The following is a 20,430-nucleotide window of genomic DNA, read 5'->3' as shown; positions in this document are numbered from 1 at the left end:
TTTAAAACTGTTGAATGGTTGCACATATACAATTTTTTAAAAATATAAAGAGAGGGAAGGACACAAACAGAGAGAGAAGAAAGAGATGTACGATTATACTATATAGGTGTGTGTTTTAATATAGAATTAACATAGACAGATTTAAATATTTACAATATTATAATTAAATTGCACTGAATAGTGTTTTTGTTTCACTTTTATACCTAGAGAACTTTCACGTAAAAGTACTTGAAACGTTGTAAAATTGTGACCTTACATTGCAAAATTGCAACGTCAATAACAATCTGGCCAAAACAATGGGTACTTTGAACGTCAATAACTAAACAAAATGAAAAAATATCGGAAAAAGGATCACATATTTGAAAAAAAAGATATTATTGGCTTCTGTCCCCGAGAATAATATCATGTTCTGACTAAGGGTCATTTTTGGCTATTCGTGGCTCTGGTTCTTTCTCACTAAAGAAGAGGAAAAATAAGAAGAAAATAATAAGAACTAGATGCGATCTCGTTGCGAGCAACGAGTGGGTCTTCCGTCCAATTTTAGATATGATGAGATAAGAATCTGACTGAGATTTTCGTTCATAAATAATGATACAAATATATTGTCTAGCCGTACAATTTAGCTTCGGTAATGTTTTACAAATATTGATCATTTAAGTCCTATAAATTAAAGAATCTCTGCCGCGCTCGGCCACTAGTTAAAGGGGTCAGCCTTTTTTTCGACAAAAAAGTTAATGTTATTTACTGCGATACAAATTCGACTGATCAGGCGAGTCATTTCGCCCGAAGGCCTTTTATTTTGATATCATTCTAGATATATCTCGCAAAACTGAACAAATTTTGTTCTACATGTCCTATTAGAATTTTCTTGAGAAAAAAGTTATTGATTGCGACATTTATCAGACTGTTAAGGCGAGTCATAAGCCCGTGGGCCTTTTTCTTGATATCGTTTGAAAGATCTTGCAAAACTGAACAACTTTTGTTCTACATGTCTTATCAAAAGTTTTTCGAGAAAAAAGTTATTGATTGTGACACTAATCAAACTGTTCAGGCGAGCCATGAGGCCCGTTCGCCTTTTTCATGATGTTGTTCGAAAGATCTTGCAAAACTGAACAACTTTTGTTCTAGATGTCTTATTAAAAGTTTCTTGACAAAAATGTTATAGCTTGCAAAAATAACCCAACTGTTCAGGTGAGCCATGCGACCTGCAGGCCTATTTATTAACACCGTTAGTTAACGCTTGCGAAACTGAACAACATTTGTTCTACATGTCTTATCAAAAGTTTCTTGAGAAAAAAGTTATTAATTGTGACACTAATCAAACTGTTCAGGCAAGCCATGAGGCCCGTTCGCCTTTTTCATGATGTTGTTCGAAAGATCTTGCAAAACTGAACAACTTTTGTTCTAGATGTCTTATTAAAAGTTTCTTGACCAAAATGTTATAGATTGCAACAATAACCCAACTGTTCAGGTGAGGTTAGTTAACGCTTGCGAAACTGAACAACATTTGTTCTACATGTCTTATCAAAAGTTTCTTGAGAAAAAAGTTATTAATTGTGACACTAATCAAACTGTTCAGGCGAGCCATGAGGCCCGTTCGCCTTTTTCATGATGTTGTTCGAAAGATCTTGCGAAACTGAACAACTTTTGTTCTACATGTCTTGTCAAAAGTTTCTCGAGAAAAAAGTTATTAATGTTATTAATTGCGATACAAATTCGACTGTTCAGGCGAGCCATGACGCCCTGAGGCATAGTTTTTTTTTTATATCATTAGGTAGATCTTGCAAAACTGAACAACTTTTATTCTACATGTCTTATCAAAAGTTTCCTGAGAAAAAAGTTAATCATTGTAACAGAAATTCAATGGTTCAGGCGAGCCACGAGGCCTATGGGCCGATTTCTTGATATGACACGAAAGATCTCAATAAACTGTACAACTTTTGTTATATATCTCTAAGCAAAATATTTACGAGTAGAAAGTTATGATTGAAAACGTGGAAAAAAATGGGACACTTTTTTAAACTCCATTTTCGACCCCTACTGAGCTTCCATACTAGGCACTTCCAGAAATTTTTAAAACAGATGTACACAACTACAACATGTCGTCTAACATCACTGAATATTTCAGCACTCTAGCTTTTATCGTTTTTGAGATTTTGGCCGGACAAAATGGTCATCTGAAAATCGATAAAAGGGGAATAACTTCCAACCGGAAGTGAATTTTCAAAAATCCAAAGAAAAGATATAAACTTCAGATAGCAATGCATCAATCCTAAAAAGTTGAAGCAAATCGATCAAGCCATCTCTGAGAAATCCTCTGCACAAAATCGGTAAGGAAAAAAAAAAAGAATAAAAATAATAATAACTAGTTCTAATTGTAACGGGGACCGTTACAGATGTTCACCAAACCTCCCCCAATTAAAAAGTGATGTCCTTGTGAATCTATAGGAAAAAATCATTTTATTTTAGCCTTTAATTACATGTAGTACGTTCAATATGGTCATTTCAGTACCAAGAAATGAAAGAAAGCGTTGCACGTGCATACACGCGCACGCGTGTATGATTCCGAATTTTTGTTGATGTCGTTCAACAGGATTTGTATCATATACCCACAGTATGAATTTGATAACGTTTCCACCAAATATAAGTAAGTTATAGCGATTTTAAAATCGTCCAATCAGAAATCAGCACACGTGCATGCACGTGCTGAGCAGTAATTCTAACCACAGCAATTTGTAAGGAGTACCAAGATACATCTAAACCCCTAATATGAATAGAATTTGATGAAAAACAAAAACGTTATCGTCCTTTAAAAATTGAACATTTAAAAAACGTTGCACGCGCATGCGCGTGTGCGTTGGCATTTTTTGTTACACCAACATATAGATACACATATTGTCTACATATGCTGTGAATATCATCTCATTCGCTTCATAAATAAGATAGTTACAAACGTTTTAGCATTATCCAATCAAAATGAAGCGCACGTGCATGCGCGTGCAAATTGGTAATTTTGACCATGTAAATCAGTTAAGGGTCTCAATATCTACCTATGATATGAATTTCAAACCATTTCAATGAACAACAAAAAAGTTAGACTGATTCCAAAGTTAGCGTACAAATTTTGTAATGCGCGTGCACGCGCATGCGTGCGCGTGCTGGCAAAATAACTATTATTTTTCATATGTACAAATGATATGCTATCATCCTATTTAGGTTTTATATCGCTTCCTTCAATATTCTGATTTTCCATTTTTTGTACCAAAATTGCAATGCACGTGCGCGCGCGTGCATGCACGTGAAGACAAAATGACTATCACTATGCACATCTACAAACGCTATACTATCATCCTGGAAAGTTTCATATCGATCCCTTTTGTAGTTTCTGAGAACACTACCGGACAAAAAAGTACCGGAGAAAAAGAATAATAATAATAATAATAATAACTAGACACTCATTACTAGTAATGAGTAGGTCTTCCGTTAGACCACTTCCGGTTAAGAGCTTTCTATTCCTACAAAAACCATTTAAATGTATCAGAAAATGTGCCTTAACAATGAATGAGAAATGTATTATCGAAATTTTTACTCCTTTCTCGTAACTTCCGGTGACGACCGGAAGTACTATTCAGATGCGTTTTCCTATAAATGAGAGCGACTCTTTACTGTTGATATTCCCTGAGAATTTCACATCTCTATCTGAAAGAGTTCTCAACAAAAAGAAGTAGACTAAAGAAAGAAAAAGTAGTAGGTTACTACCGACCGGAAGTCAATTTTGAAAAACAAAATGATCAAAACTTTAGAAGTTGATACTTTTATTAAGACATGTGAAAATCATATGAAAGACTTCAAATATAAGCGAGATTTATGGGGACAAAAAAACGAAAAGTAAAAAGGCATTTTATCAAGAAACCGGAAGTAGTCGTTTTGACTACCGACAGAGTCAATATTCTTTTGACACTTTGAAAGAGAGTTAATAAACTAGTATAGGTTTCAATTTAAAGGAAAAAGTTTGAAATTTGCGATTCTTTCCCTCACTTCCGGTGACGACAGGAAGTGAGGGTCGACATGTTCAACCCCCTACTGCACTCTTACAAACGGAGATTGATCATCCCTGAATATTTGATGAACCTATATTTTACCTTTTCGAAGTAAAATGCTGGACAAAATTCCTTTTGAGAAACAGAAAATCGACCATATTTTCCGACCGGAAATGAATTTTGTAAAAACAAAAATAATTATAGCAAGGTTATTTCATCAGACATTATTCCTGAAAATATCAAGAAAATATATCCAGACTCGAAGAAATCAGAAAATCGACATTTTTTCAAATACTTCCGGTAGAGACCGGAAGTGACGGATGAAAAAATTGAATGTATGTGTACATTGGACTAATGTTAGTTGATCAACTCTAGAAGTTTCAAGCATCTATCTATATTTATTATTGAGAAAGTGAAAAGACAAGGTTTGATTATGTCCACCCCATATCTCACGACCGGAAGTGAATTTTACAAAAATATTTAAATATACTCTAGACATTTATAGTATCTATAACGTATATAAAATTCAAATCATTAACTTGTTTCATGACCGAGAGTTATGGCACTGAAAAATGAGAGAATGAATAGTCTTTCTTTGATATAACCGGAAGTTGGAAATTCAACTTCCGGTGGGGTCAACATTTTTTCAGAATTAGAACGAGACCTAGAAAACCGATATAGGTTTCAATTTGAAAGAAAAAAGTTTGAAATTTATGATTCATTAATCACTTCCGGTGACGACCGGAAGTGACGGCCGACATTCTTAACCCCCTCCTGCACGCCTACAAAGTGAGATCTATTCACTCTGAAAATTTGGTGACTATCTTTTACTGTTTCTGAGAAAAACGCTAGACAACGAAAACAGCTAATAAGCCGTATTTGCCGACCGGAAGTGAATTCTAAAAAAAGATTTGACGTTACTCTAGACATTTATAGTGACTATAATATATGTAAAACTCAACTCATTAACTAGTTTCATGACCGAGATTTATGGCACTGAAAAATGAGAGAGTGAGTGGGCTTTCTTTGATATAACAAGAAGTTGAAGATTCAACTTCCGGTGGGGGTCAACATTTTTTGAGAATTAGAACGAGATATAATAAACCAAAGTAGGTTTCAATTTGAAAGAAAAAAGTTTGAAATTGATGATTTATTTAATCACTTCCGGTGACGACCGGAAGTGACGGCGACAAAAAATAATACGTGCATGCACCATAGAGAAAATAGATCTATCATCCCTGAAAGTTTCATTCGATTATCTTTAGTGGTTTTCAAGTTTACCCCCGGACAAACTTTCTTTCAAAACCCGGAAAATCGGACGTATCTGACGAACGGAAGTGAATTTTGAAAAAATGAAAAAAATGCCTCGAGGTACCATCGTTGTCTATAACCTGTGAAAGTTTCAGGAAAATCCATCCAGCGGTCTCGGAGACGAAAGGGAAATAATAATAATAATAATAAACAGTAGAATCACTAGAAGGTCTTCCGTTGGAAACGGAAGACCTTAATAAGAAACAGAGTAAAAACAATATGTTCCCAAACTTTGTTTGGGGAACATAATAATAACGAGCTATAACTGTGTTGGGATGCCAACACAAATGTCTCCGAACACCTCCCCATGTCAGAAATGCTTTTTGATGCCAGATATGCACTCAGGATCCTCAAAGAACTCTAGAAACTAAATGTGGTTGAAATCCGACGGACTTGATTTTTGGCGGCCATTTTCTTCAATGGCGGCCATTTTGAAACATTTGAAAAATGATTGGAAGGAAATACTGATGCTAGAAATGAATTGTGGACCCTCAATTTACCCCAGAACCCAAATGTTTTACAGATTTTAACACTTTCAAATATTTCGGTATATGGCGGCCATTTTGAAAATGGCGGCTCAAAAACAAATTTTGATAGTGGAAATGGACTCGGGGTCACTAAATTACCCTAGAAATAGAATTTGGTTGAAATCCGACAACCTTGAGTTTTTGACGTTTTTTGGCCGCCATCTTCAAACGGCGGCCATTTTGAAAATTTGAAAAGTTGATTGCACCCCTCCTAATAACCCTTTATCAGCTCACAAAGTTTGAAGTTGATCAGTCGAAGCATGTTCATAAAATCGGTCGGACAAATTTCTCACTAAAGAAGAGGAAAAATAAGAAGAAAAGAATAAGAATAACGAGCTATAACTGTGTTGGGATGCCAACACAAATGTCTCCGAACACCTCCCCATGTCAGAAATGGTTTTTGATACCAGATATGCACTCAGGATCCTCTAAAAACCCTAGAAACTAAATTTGGTTGAAATCCAACGGACTTGTAATTTGGCCGCCATTTTCTTCAATGGCGGCCATTTTGAAACATTTGAAAATAGATTGGAAGGAAATAATGATGCTAGAAATGAATTGTGGACCCTCAATTTACCCCAGAACCCAAATGTTGTAAAGATTTCAACACTTTGAAATGTTTCGGTTTATGGCGGCCATTTTCAAAATGGCGGCTCAAAAAAAAATTTGATGGTGGAAATGGACTTGGTGTCACCATATTACTCTAGAAATAGAATTTGGTTCCAATCCGACAACTTTGAGTTTTTGACGTTTTTTGGCCGCCATCTTGAAACGGCGGCCATTTTGAAAATTTGAAAAGTTGATTGCACCCTTCCTCATGACCCCCTATCAGTTCACAAAGTTTCAAGTGGATTTGTCGAAGCACTTTCATACAATCGAGCGGACAAATTTCTCAGGAAAGAAGAGGAATAATAAGAAGAAGAAGAAGAAAATAAGAATAATAAGAAACGGAGCAAAAACAATATGTCTCCGACACTTTGTGTTCGGAGATATAATAAGAAACGGAGCAAAAACAATATGTCTCCGACATTTTGTGTTCGGAGACATAATAATAATAATAAGAAACGGAGCAAAAACAATATGTCTCCGACACTTTGTGTTCGGAGACATAATAATAAGAATAATAAGAAACGGAGCAAAAACAATATGTCTCCGGCACTTTGTGTTCGGAGACATAATAAGAAACGGAGCAAAAACAATATGTCTCCGACACTTTGTGTTCGGAGACATAATAAGAAACGGAGCAAAAACAATTTGTCTCCGACACTTTGTGTTCGGAGACATAATAATAATAATAAGACACGGAGCAAAAACAATATGTCTCCGACACTTTGTGTTCGAAGACATAATAATAAGAAACGGAGCAAAAACAATATGTCTCCGACACTTTGTGTTCGGAGACATAATGATAAGAATAACGAGCTATAACTGTGTTGTGATGCCAACACAAATGTCTCCGAACACCTCCCCATGTCAAAAATGCTTTTTGATGTCAGATATGCACTCAGGATTCTCAAAAAACCCTAAAAACTGAATTTGGTTGAAACCCGACGGACTTTTGGCCGCCATTTTCTTCAATGGCGGCCATTTTGAAACATTTGAAAATTGATTGGAAGGAAATACTGATGCTAGAAATGAATTGTGTACCCTCCATTTACCCCAGAACCCAAATATTGTAGAGATTTTAACACTTTGAAATATTACGGTATACGGCGGCCATTTTGAAAATGGCGGCTCAAAAAAAAAATTTGATGGTGGAAATGAACTCGGGGTGACCATATTACCCTAGAAATCGAATTTAGTTGAAATGCGACAACCTTGAGTTTTTGACGTTTTTTGGCCGCCATCTTGAAACGGCGGCCATTTTGAAAATTTGAAAAGTTAAATACACCCCTCCTAGTGACCCCCTAACAGCTCACAAAGTTTGAAGTGGATCTGTCGAAGCACTTTCACAAAATCGGTCGGACAAATTTCTCACTAAAGAAGAGGAAAAATAAGAAGAAAAGAATAAGAATAACGAGCTATAACTGTGTTGGGATGCCAACACAAATGTCTCCGAACACCTCCCCATGTCAGAAATGCTTTTTTATGCCAGATATGCACTCAGGATCCTCAAAGAACTCTAGAAACTAAATTTGGTTGAAATCCGACGGACTTGATTTTTGGCGGCCATTTTCTTCAATGGCGGCCATTTTGAAACATTTGAAAAATGATTGGAAGGAAATACTGATGCTAGAAATGAATTGTGGACCCTCAATTTACCCCAGAACCCAAATGTTTTACAGATTTTAACACTTTCAAATATTTCGGTATATGGCGGCCATTTTGAAAATGGCGGCTCAAAAACAAATTTTGATAGTGGAAATGGACTCGGGGTCACTAAATTACCCTAGAAATAGAATTTGGTTGAAATCCGACAACCTTGAGTTTTTGACGTTTTTTGGCCGCCATCTTCAAACGGCGGCCATTTTGAAAATTTGAAAAGTTGATTGCACCCCTCCTAATAACCCTTTATCAGCTCACAAAGTTTGAAGTTGATCAGTCGAAGCATGTTCATAAAATCGGTCGGACAAATTTCTCACTAAAGAAGAGGAAAAATAAGAAGAAAAGAATAAGAATAATAAGAAACGGAGCAAAAACAATATGTCTCCGACACTTTGTGTTCGGAGACATAATAAGAATAATAAGAAACGGAGCAAAAACAATATGTCTCCGACACTTTGTGTTCGGAGACATAATAAGAAACGGAGCAAAAACAATATGTCTCCGGCACTTTGTGTTCGGAGACATAATAAGAAACGGAGCAAAAACAATATGTCTCCGACACTTTGTGTTAAGAGACATAATAAGAAACGGAGCAAAAACAATATGTCTCCGACACTTTGTGTTCGGAGACATAATAATAATAATAAGACACGGAGCAAAAACAATATGTCTCCGACACTTTGTGTTCGGAGACATAATAATAAGAAACGGAGGAAAACAATATGTCTCCGACACTTTGTGTTCGGAGACATAATAATAAGAATAATAAGAAACGGAGCAAAAACAATATGTCTCCGACACTTTGTGTTCGGAGACATAATAAGAAACGGAGCAAAAACAATATGTCTCCGACACTTTGTGTTCGGAGACATAATAAGAAACGGAGCAAAAACAATTTATCTCCGACACTTTGTGTTCGGAGACATAATAATAATAATAAGACACGGAGCAAAAACAATATGTCTCCAACACTTTGTGTTCGAAGACATAATAATAAGAAACGGAGCAAAAACAATATGTCTCCGACACTTTGTGTTCGGAGACATAATAATAAAAATAATAAGAAACGGAGCAAAAACAATATGTCTCCGGCACTTTGTGTTCGGAGACATAATAAGAAACGGAGCAAAAACAATATGTCTCCGACACTTTGTGTTCGGAGACATAATAAGAAACGGAGCAAAAACAATTAGTCTCCGACACTTTGTGTTCGGAGACATAATAAGAAACGGAGCTGTGTTCGGAGACATAATAAGAAACGGAGCAAAAACAATATGTCTCCGTCACTTTGTGTTCGGAGACATTATAAGAAACGGAGCAAAAACAATATATCTCCGACACTTTGTGTTCGGAGACATATTAAGTATAATAAGAAACGGAGCAAAAACAATATGTCTCCGACACTTTGTGTTCGGAGACATAATAATAAGAATAATAAGAAACGGAGCAAAAACAATATGTCTCCGACACTTTCTGTTCGGAGACATAATAAGAAACAGTAGAATCACTATGAGGTCTTCCGTGAAGAACGGAAGACCTTAATAATAAGAAACGGAGCAAAAACAATATGTCTCCGACAGTTTGTGTTCGGAGACATAATAATAAACGGAGCAAAAACAATATGTCTCCGACACTTTGTGTTCGGAGACATAATAAGAATAATAAGAAACGGAGCAAAAACAATATGTCTCTGACACTTTGTGTTCGGAGACATAATAATAGAGGAAAAGAAACATAAGAATCACTATAAGGTCTTCCGTTGAGACGGAAGACCTCAAAAAGTGAAAAAGAAACAATAGAATAATAGAAGGTTCTTCCGCTGAAGACGGAAGACCCTAATAATAATAATAATAATAATAGAGGAAAAGAAACATAAGAATCACTATAAGGTCTGCCGTTGAGACGGAAGACCTTAATAATAAAAGAGGAAAAGAAACAACAGAATAACAAGGTCTTCCGTCGGAAACGGAAGACCTTAATAATTAAAAAAAAAAAGTGAAAAAGAAACAATAGAATAATAGAAGGGTCTTCCGTTGGAGACGGAAGACCTTAATAAGAGTTGCTAAAGAGTTTACAATAGTCTATTAATAAAGATAATTGTCGGTGTTGTTGTTTCTACTGAAGCAGTCTATACATGTATACATGTATTTATTTCGGTCCAATTTCTGTAGTTGGAGAAGGTCCCTTTAAATTGTAAAAGTCAACCTCTTCGTAAAACTCCAGTATCCGTTCCCCGGGGTAATGACTTGTCCATTGAGACTCACATCGATTTCGCTGAATAAGGAATCTAAGATGTTATTGACGGGGATGGAAGTAGAATCCCCTCCCGTCAGAGGTGTGCCATCTCCTTTTGGTAAAAAACCTGATTCACAAACCCCAAAATATGGCCCTTAAAATAAAAATAAAAATGAAAGTAAATGTTGACTAGGAGTATTGGTGTTATAAATATGTATCAGAATCCGGGATTTAAAAAAACATGTTAGATTTTAAAAATAAGAGCACAACTAAAGCTGTATACATACTAGAACCGGATATGGTGCCGTATCTTTGTCATTTTTTACCCAAGACTGGCTATTTTGTAAAGGTTTGCCATACTGGTTTCATCTCGCCCAAAATATTTAAAGTATTTTTATAATATACACATTTTCAATTGACCATAAATGCAAAAATATTTTAGGGCGAGCTATGAGCACTATTTTTATTTTTCAAAAAACGATATTTCGGATTGCTGAAAAATATTACGGTTTTAATGCGATGGTGGTGGTAAACTTGAATTTTACAGATAATATGGCTTAATTAAGTATCTTATGGAGAAAGAAACTACATTTTTTATTTCGTGTCATGTATAGGTCATTTTAGTTCGGTGTTTATTTTTAAAGCAAGGGAAAATCCCTCACCTGATAATAGTTTTTGGTTGCAGCTTGTTTTGCCCTTTAACCTTTTACAATAGATGTTCATTTTCAATACATAGTTGTTTTCATCTATAACAGAGAGAGAGAGAGAGAGAGAGAGAGAGAGAGAGAGAGAGAGAGAGAGAGAGCATCAGTAATTGTATACAGGTACGGGAAGTTTAATCTAATGTTAAAATGTACAATATTCTTCTTATTAATTAACCATTCCACTTCATTCTGATATATTTAATTTCCCTTTTTTCCGTGTTAACTTATTTGGCTGGCGCTAGTTAGGACAGCCCCCTTCTTAAACCGATGCTACGTGCCTAGCTATCTAACGCCCTTTCAGTCAAAAATAAAATGAATATATAATATATATTACTACAACTTCATTGGATTTACTAGATTTTTTTTACCACCGTAATACATGTTTATGCAAGCGGACAATCTAGGCATTTTTAAAATTATTTTTTCCATCTTCGCTAGCAAAATGTATTCATTCCACGAAGAGCATAATGGACCCAAAACCCATGGCAAAAGAATATGATTTTTACCCCCGTTTTCGGGTGTTATAAGTGACCAAAAAATAGTATGTTTTGCAACTTTCATTCAGAAGACGGGTAAGTTCGTGAGTCACTGATAAACAAAAAATCGTCCGCATTCTTATTTCAATCGTTGTCAACTGTACACTTTTTGATATTTCTACACTACCTGTGAACATGTAGACAGAGGATCTATATCATCTAATATCCTTAATTATAATAAAAACTATACATTAAAAGACATGTGGTGCACTAATATAAATGTCAATCTTTTAAAATAGTCACACAAATAAACCAATGCTTTTACTTGTCATTTCATGGTCCACATTTCTTTGAACTGGTATATATAATTCATGCTATTTATCAAATTGAAATCATTGCCAATTTATAACATGTGATATTCGGTTGTTTATGTTCAAAGTCAAATGATCCTTCTTTTATTTGGTGAACTCGTGCTGTGGAACAATGCGCCGACTAACAAGTACAGGTGTTTGTGTACGGGATGTCGAGAATTTGGGCGTTTCATAAAGGTGTGAACGTCTGCGGGGAAGTCTGCATACGGATATATATTAATCTCTTGATATATCTATATACAAGAAATAATCCCGATTTACAAACATGTTGAGGTTTCTACTTTGAGATAATTAAAATCCATTAAGCGACACTGTCCACTCTATTTCTGGGGTTTTTTTTTAAACAATTGATCTGCTTCAAACAATTAATACATAACGGACATCATAAGTTAAGAGTAATTAAGATGAATTGTTTCGAATAGCAAACTCCAACATGTAAACAATTTAAGTAAGTTATCAAATCAGTATGATAATTCTTTAAAGATAGACAGTGAAGGTACATTTTTTAAAATTAAATTACTATTATAAATTTACAATAATATATATCATTAAATGAAATGAATATATACAAGTCGCCGTTTTATACGTTTTAATTTTCATCCACTAATATTTCGCTTAGTATTTATCTCTTTGTTTTATCACACGAAGGTGCACGGTGGCACAAAGGAGGCACAGATGTCAGATATCCACGGAGATTCTCCGTGGACTTAAAGGTCTACCTCGCTCAGAAAATTAAGACTTCAAAGGTGCCGATAATTTTAAAGGTCCACCGTGTTTTATTTTTATAAATTTAGTTTACGAGGCGAATGTTTCAAAAATCCATTTTTCTAATTAGTTACTATAATTACTCAAGTTTAACCAAAATTATACAGTTGTCTCTCTTTTATCGTCAATTGATATCAATTTTAATGGAAATTGATACGAATAGATATATATCAACTTGAAAATATAAACTCGTCTTTGAGATAGACGGTAAAACAATACTATTTGCTGTGGTCCTTTCACTGCATGGAATTTTAATTTTTGATCACGATTTTTCAATTATGTCCAATACAGCGGGAAAAAATTGTAAAGCGTTATGTAGTGTGTGTGTGGGGGGGGGGGGGGGGGGGGGGGGGGGGGCAATCTATCACAAATTTAAACATCGTGATAGAAAATACATGTATACAAGTTCCTAGTATTTTAACAGTTGTGATTTACAACCAGAATGAGCCCCCAAAATATATATTAACCTATGCGTCCATTTTTTTGTGTATTACACTGTGATTCTCATAACGTCAATATCATGACGTTATATATTTTTTCTGTTGAAAAACAACACAAAGTTTAAACGACTGTAAAACGAAAACTAGAAAAGATATAGTTATAAAATAAATTGTTCTATAACCTATAAATACTAGAGCATCAACTGTGAAAGTCTCATTTATTTTGGCGAAAGGGCCAATTTTAGTACTTTGTGGCTCTGGTTCTTTACAGATCATCTGAAGTATCTCCAGATAAATCCAGATATTCATCTCCCTGTCCTTTGATTTCGAATTCGATGGGTGCTGTATCCACCGAAGTGATGATGATGGTTAAACACAGGAATAATTGTGCGACATACACAATTTCTGTTCGAAGAACGTTTTCTCCCAAGAATTTCAATTGCGGTGTCAGGGTAGAATGAGATCCGCTTGCGGAATCCATGAGTTGAAACTAGAGGAGTATCCTTTCCACTTAACTTTGACTTCTGAAATTACTTTTTTCCCCACAAGGCGCTTTTTATACCCTAAGATCTCCTCCACTTCGTACACATATCGTCTTTTTAATCAGTTCACTGGTTGTAATGTTTGTGGATAAAACGTCCCCTTTAATTCTTCACCATGATCGTCTTCAATTCGGTATACGTTTCGCCCCGGAACTTTTCTGGAGATGTTGAACAGTTCGGTGGTCCAGTTCGGTAAATACTCCTTTTCAAATGTTCGTTTGGCTTTACTGATGCGTACGCGATCTCCCACTTGTAATGGAGAGGTAGCTGTAGTCTGTTTCCCGTACAAGGTTTTCCAGACCTTCAATACATTTGTGGGATTGACTTGAGCAGGAGCTCTCTGGATACTGCGATGATACGCGTGATTGTATCCGTGTACCAGATTGGGTAAGACATCCACATACCGCCGTGTTTTATGGCGTGTAAAATAACGCCACATACGTGCTTTCAGTGTGCGTTGAAAGCGCTCCATGATACTGGCTTTGGTTTCGGCATTGCGTTTGTTAAAGAAATGAATGGTTTTGAAGGCTTGAAGAAATTCTTTATTCGTAAATTCTCTCCCTTCATCCGATTGAATGCGGACGGGACGTCGTCCGTCTCGAAAAATCTTTTGGAGACCTCGTATCATTTCTTTTCCCGTTTTCTGTTTTAAAGGGACCACCAACGCATATCTAGACAACACGTCGATAACACACAATAAAAACGTATACCCATCTTCTATTTTTTCATCTTCGACACGTCGGCTAAATCTAACTGCCATTTTTCGTCTATATCTGTCACTTCAGTCTGTTGTCTCTTAAATTTGCGAAGTATGGGTTTGTGTAAGGTATACGTATCTTCTTCTTTGACCCATTCTCGAATGTTGGAAAGTGTAATCTTGTGACCTAATTTACGCACTTGATGATACAAAGCTTGCACTCCACCATACCCCGTCTTAGGATCGTAATAAAGTCGCTGTAAGATCTGTTCCGTGGATTTTAAGAAAAATCCGTGAGTGTGAAGGTGGTATTAATCGTATAGTTAAAGTATATACTCGTAAAGTAATCGTGTCTATATGTAAAGCGCTCGTAATGACTCTGAACAATCCGTAAAGCGATTGTAACCCAACGTGAATGAAATCGTGAATATCACTTAGACATTCGTAATAACTCGTAAACTATTCGTAACATATCGTAAACTAACCGCAAAGATTCGTTAAAAAAAAACCTTTTTACGAGTGTTTTACGAATTCTTACAAGTAGTTTTTAAGCTTGATTTTGTATTCTATTTATCTTACATTCATAATTATTTCTTAATGTATGTATGTTATATGCAGGACCATATTGAAAACTAGCGTTATCGCTAAATATGTAATCCTGGATAAATAAAGGCTTTATTATTATTGTTATAGTTTACGTGTTCTTGCAACCAGTTTACGATACTTACGGATTGTTACAAGTTATTTACGGAAAATGAGATCCGTGGACAATCGTGAATTTTTTTTGACATGTCAAAAAATTTGTCCCTTCTTTCACGGATCCTTACGAGTGTGTGCGAGTTGTGACGAGTTATTAACATATTTCAAATAATGACTGTAAATGTTCAGGCAATTCAGATGAAGCTTCACACAAATAATTACTTTTTGACTCAACTATACCAACTGGTTGTAATGATGCCACTCTGATATGCTTGTCTGAAATATTTACAATGGAAAACTGAATATTTTCTGTATTGACTAAAGTTCTTGCAACTAGAAGGCCTTTCTTTTCCAAGAATGCATAGGGTTCAACCAAATCATATGTAGACTTCTCTGCACATCATACAGCATAACCTGAAACAATGATTTCATTGTATGGGGGGGACAACAACTCTTTTTGACAACTTCACTCTAGTATATATAGGAGTTGCTTCCCTTTCCAAATGCATCTGTTGACCGGTGTAACCGTGGTGGCGGTCGCTGGTGCTCAGGGTCGCTCTTAATAGAATATATAGGGAAAAGAACGACTCGGATCACCGGCTTCTGCGCATGCGTGGTATTTAACTCGAAGCGGTGCCCTACTGGTTTTAAATCCATAGTAATAATAAACCCCCTTCTCAGTTTTCTGTTTCGTATGCACATCATAACTTGAAAGATACAAATTAACTTGTATTATCCAACTCCAAAATTGATATTTTAATGCATAAGATTTCTGAATTATGTCTAAGATATCTAATAACGAATAAACAACTTGAAAACAATGGCTGTTTATTCAAAGCATATTTACAATAGTGTTATCTCCATAACAATTCCTAAGTCATCTTTTATATTTTAATCACATGACAACAGGTGTGAACAAGGCACAGCTAGACGCCTTAAACTTGGATTAACGTGCAGGTGTAAACAATTACCTGTAAATAAAATAACACCAGGTTATTCTACCGTGACCAACCTTCGTAATCATAAGTACAAATACCACTCGCCCAATTTACGAACAATACGTAGGCACATATTCAACATTGTTTTATTATTTATTTATCTATTTTGCATAGTATGTTTCTTCTCTCACCCTCTTTTATTTCAAATATATTTTCTGATTATCTGAATTCAAATTATCTCCGATATGCGAACAACCACACATCTACTGTACACAACTTGGAGGTTTACTTTGGGTGTTTTTGTACAAAAGTGGAAGACTTTCCTATTACGAAATAATTCTTTTTGTGTTAAAATTTAACCAACTAGACTCTATATACATGTACATATAGCAGGATCGTGTATAGGAACCAGCAGGCATAAGGGATCGTGCCATCCTTCTTATTCCCAATAAAAACCATAAGACAACAAAACTAACGTCTGGCGGCTTTTTTCGTCTTTATTTACCTAATATCTATTTATTTATTTTCAAGGTCAATCTGTTCATTTATGCCCCAACTATAATTGCTTACAAAGGACACGTTTCAGTTTCACGAAATTAGTCAAAATAGGATTCATGTTTGGTATACGGACAAGAAGTCACAGGATAAACGTCACTGGACAGAAAGTCACAAAATATGTAGAAAAGTCACAAAAATGACTTAGCAAATGAGACCCCATATATACTTTTAAGATAATAATAACAGGTGGTACCCAAATGCTCACTAAAGCTGTTGTTCAGACACCAGACATTTCTTGCAGTGGATAGGAGGTACAAGGTAATACATGTCATCATTATTGATGTTTGTTTTGCCACATTTAGCACCTTCAGTTCATTATTAAATGTTCATTATCAGATAATAAGAAAGGAAAAATCATTAACTTGTTTATATATCAATTATTATATGATAGTTCACTTACTTCTTGTTTTGACAATGATCTGGAGTGAAAGGAAGCCAACCATAATTCTGCCATCATTATATGTAATATGTAGTATACTAAACCAAATGATCATCAAGCTTATTTCATCGAAATAAGAAATCTCTCTTTTTAAAAATCAAAATGATATTTTACAATAAATATGATAAAAGGAATAACAATTTTATAATTATTATCAAAATCTCATAGAAAATATAAAGTTTGCATATATATTTTCTTAAACTTTACAAAAAGAACAGATATGTTTTCAAATATATATAAAAAATCAATAGTATTTTATTTTCTTATAAACTGTGACTTTTTGTCCTATGACATTTTGTTCTACTATCATAAAATTCTAATTGTGACTTGGTCTTATTTTCTTATAAAATTGTGACTTTTTGTCCTGTGACATTCCCAGGGAAACCTATGGAAATATGCCGCACAGATAAGGAGAGCTCTTCTGACAAAGTAAAGCTCGAGAAGAAAACCGGCCCTTTTAAGGGCCACAGAAATATTTCGAAAAGATGCCTCAAATAACATACATTCAGAGAGACGAAATCTTTTTAAGAGTCGAAACATATACTCCCTAATTACCAGCATACAGTCTCACCGAACTTTCTATCAAACACATAAAAATCCACAAATCATTTGTTTTCAGTCTTTATGGTCCGAAATATACGTATAAAATTGGCATATCTTTTTTTTAAAAAATAGCCAAAGTAGAAATGTAATTGAAGAGAATAAAAATATATCCTATTGCAATTGGTGTGGAATATTGGTTATATACTTTCTTCAGTAAATGGCTTAATTATGCATGTATGAATGCATTATGCTGAAGGGGGGGGGGTGTCCTTCATGCAAAAAACTGAGCTGAAAGACTGGTATCATTGGGGGTTTTCCAATTCAAATGTAATATGCGCTTAATTCAAATTTTTAACAAGGGTTAAGGATATGTTCTCTTGCCCAAAGGAGAAAGTTGGTTTAAATGGGACATTTTAATGCATTTTTGACTATGCAAATGTCAAAAGGAATGATTTAATATGGTGCATGTCAATGCATGTTCGAAAGAAATTTTTGTTCCTCCCCCGGGAAAAAAAAAGATTTAAAATGGGACATTTTAATGCATTATTGACCGAATTTCTTGCTCCTTCTTCCTTTCATTTATAGTCACCACATGCTTTATATCTTTGGTTGTGGTTAAAAGAAATAAGAAGACCTAGGGGAGGGGACTCACCCCCACCCCCTCTAAATCCGCAACTGCATAGATATGTAGACTTCTTTATATTTTGAATTAAGGTATGCCATGTATAATGAAAGGATAATGAAGAATTTTGAAGGATTTAGATCAACATAAATGTTTATTGTCAAATAATGATGAAAGTGAAGCAGATGAAATTCACATGACTGGTGAATGATTCGAAGCTGACATTTTTTGCACTTAAGACTTTTTAGAAGAGTTGTCTGCCCTTTGTATAAATAAGAAAAATCTAATTTTCTAAAAATGTGTGTGGTTAATGATTAATTTTATTTCATATTTTCATTAAGAGAAAGTGTATGTAACTTTCTACCAAGAGATTTGTATCAAACTATAACTTCTTTTTAAAATATTGTAATAAAACATGCTTCATATTTTCTCAGAACTGACTAGGGTATGGTCTGTAAAAGTTGCACAAGGTGCAAATGGGTGGCGGTTTGATGTGAAATAGCTAATTTAAGTGTAGTTTCAGAATTCGGGAGAGAAAAAATGGGGAAAATAATTATTTTGAATTAATTATGAGCGTCGGTGTCTGGGGTCGCTCTTCAGAATGACCGTTTCATATTTTGTCAGAACTGACTAGGGTATGGTCTGTAAAAGTTGCACAAGGTCCAAATGGGTGGCGGTTTGATGTGAAATAGCTAATTTAAGTGTAGTTTCAGAATTCGGGAGAGAAAAAATGGGGAAAATAATTATTTTGAATTAATTATGAGCGTCGGTGTCTGGGGTCGCTCTTCAGAATGACCGTTTCATATTTTGTCAGAACTGACTAGGGTATGGTCTGTAAAAGTTGCACAAGGTGCAAATGGGTGGCGGTTTGATTTGAACTAGATAATTTAAGTGTAGTTTCAGAATTCGGGAGAGAAAAAATGGGGAAAATAATTATTTTGAATTAATTATGAGCGTCGGTGTCTGGGGTCGCTCTTCAGAATGACCGTTTCATATTTTGTCAGAACTGACTAGGGTATGGTCTGTAAAAGTTGCACAAGGTCCAAATGGGTGGCGGTTTGATGTGAAATAGCTAATTTAAGTGTAGTTTCAGAATTCGGGAGAGAAAAAATGGGGAAAATAATTATTTTGAATTAAAAGGATCAGTAAATGATGTCATAATACTTGCCCTTTGACCTCTAAATATCAAGGCTCTACCATATAGAAATTTCATGCAAATGATTATGCACATTTTTACTGTATGCTCGAGAATGTCCAATATATAGGATGTTCTCTATTCGTTTTTCACAGGGTAAATAATTCATATTGTTCATTCCAAAGATAATTGATTATTGCATTAGTATAAATTTCCTTCTGGCATGTTTTCAAAGAAATGAATTTAAACTAATTTCACGTGTTTTGAACTACGTGAAGTAAATTATTTTAATGGGATATGAACTCCACATCTCCATTCTTAACATTAATTCAACATAAATTGTCCACTTTTCAAATACTGAATGTCTGATATCATCATTGAAAAACACTAGATATATCTATAGATATGATGTTTACCTAGAAATGTAAACCTGAGTCGGTCAAAAACAAGCACCTATCTTCTTAGTCAGGTTAGTGTTACATAACCATGATAAGTTTATTGGATTGGCTAGTTGTGCTTTGTGCTCATTTAATTACAAATGAAAATTAGTCATGGGGCTTGGATTATTCTGACCACAAACTATGTCGAAAATCTGCTTTAAATTCATAATTCATAAGTAATTGCGCAAAAAATTAAAACTAAATACCTAAGCATTTCAACACCTACATAAAAATATTTCATTGACATAGCTGATGGCTTTTCGATATTAAAAAACACAATAAAGGAAATTCAAGTCACAACTTTGTTTTGAATTAAACTGGTACAGTGTGATCATGATTCGCATTTATTCATACTAGCAATTAAATCATAGACAATAAAAACAATATTATTTACTTTTTCTTTTTAAACCACTATCTTACTTTCAAGGTATTGTTATCATAATCATAATGATATAAATCAGTCGAGACTCGATCGCTCGAGTACAGGACGACATTAGTGGGATGCCGATCTCGATGATTCTTGCATGTAAAATGAATAATTATTAGTAAGTTTCTGTTGATATTTTTGCTAAAGGAGCTGCACTAGTTATATAATTTAATATATTAGTTAAAATGCACGTCTTCTTATTAAAATATGTGCATAAATGAAGTTCATATGCCGATCACAATTTAAAGATGTAGAA

The 20,430-nt window shown here is 34.8% G+C and overlaps 1 protein-coding gene and 1 long non-coding RNA gene across 2 annotated transcripts in view; one reads left to right on the top strand and one right to left on the bottom strand.

Annotated features, from left to right (window-relative positions):
* The window catches only part of LOC125669025 (uncharacterized), a 59,887-nt gene that overhangs the window by 29,004 nt on the left and 10,453 nt on the right, over positions 1-20,430 (top strand). The gene's annotated exons all lie outside the window — the stretch shown is intronic.
* Positions 15,883-20,242, bottom strand: LOC125666217 (uncharacterized). The gene is made up of 3 exons (XR_007366593.2): positions 20,142-20,242; positions 16,969-17,015; positions 15,883-16,043 (listed from the first exon to the last, which is right to left on the bottom strand). It is a non-coding gene; the product is annotated as an uncharacterized LOC125666217 (long non-coding RNA).

This window comes from Ostrea edulis, chromosome 4, assembly GCF_947568905.1.
Source record: "Ostrea edulis chromosome 4, xbOstEdul1.1, whole genome shotgun sequence".
In the NCBI taxonomy this organism is placed as follows: domain Eukaryota; kingdom Metazoa; phylum Mollusca; class Bivalvia; order Ostreida; family Ostreidae; genus Ostrea; species Ostrea edulis.
This window is presented reverse-complemented; position numbering and strand designations above follow the sequence as displayed.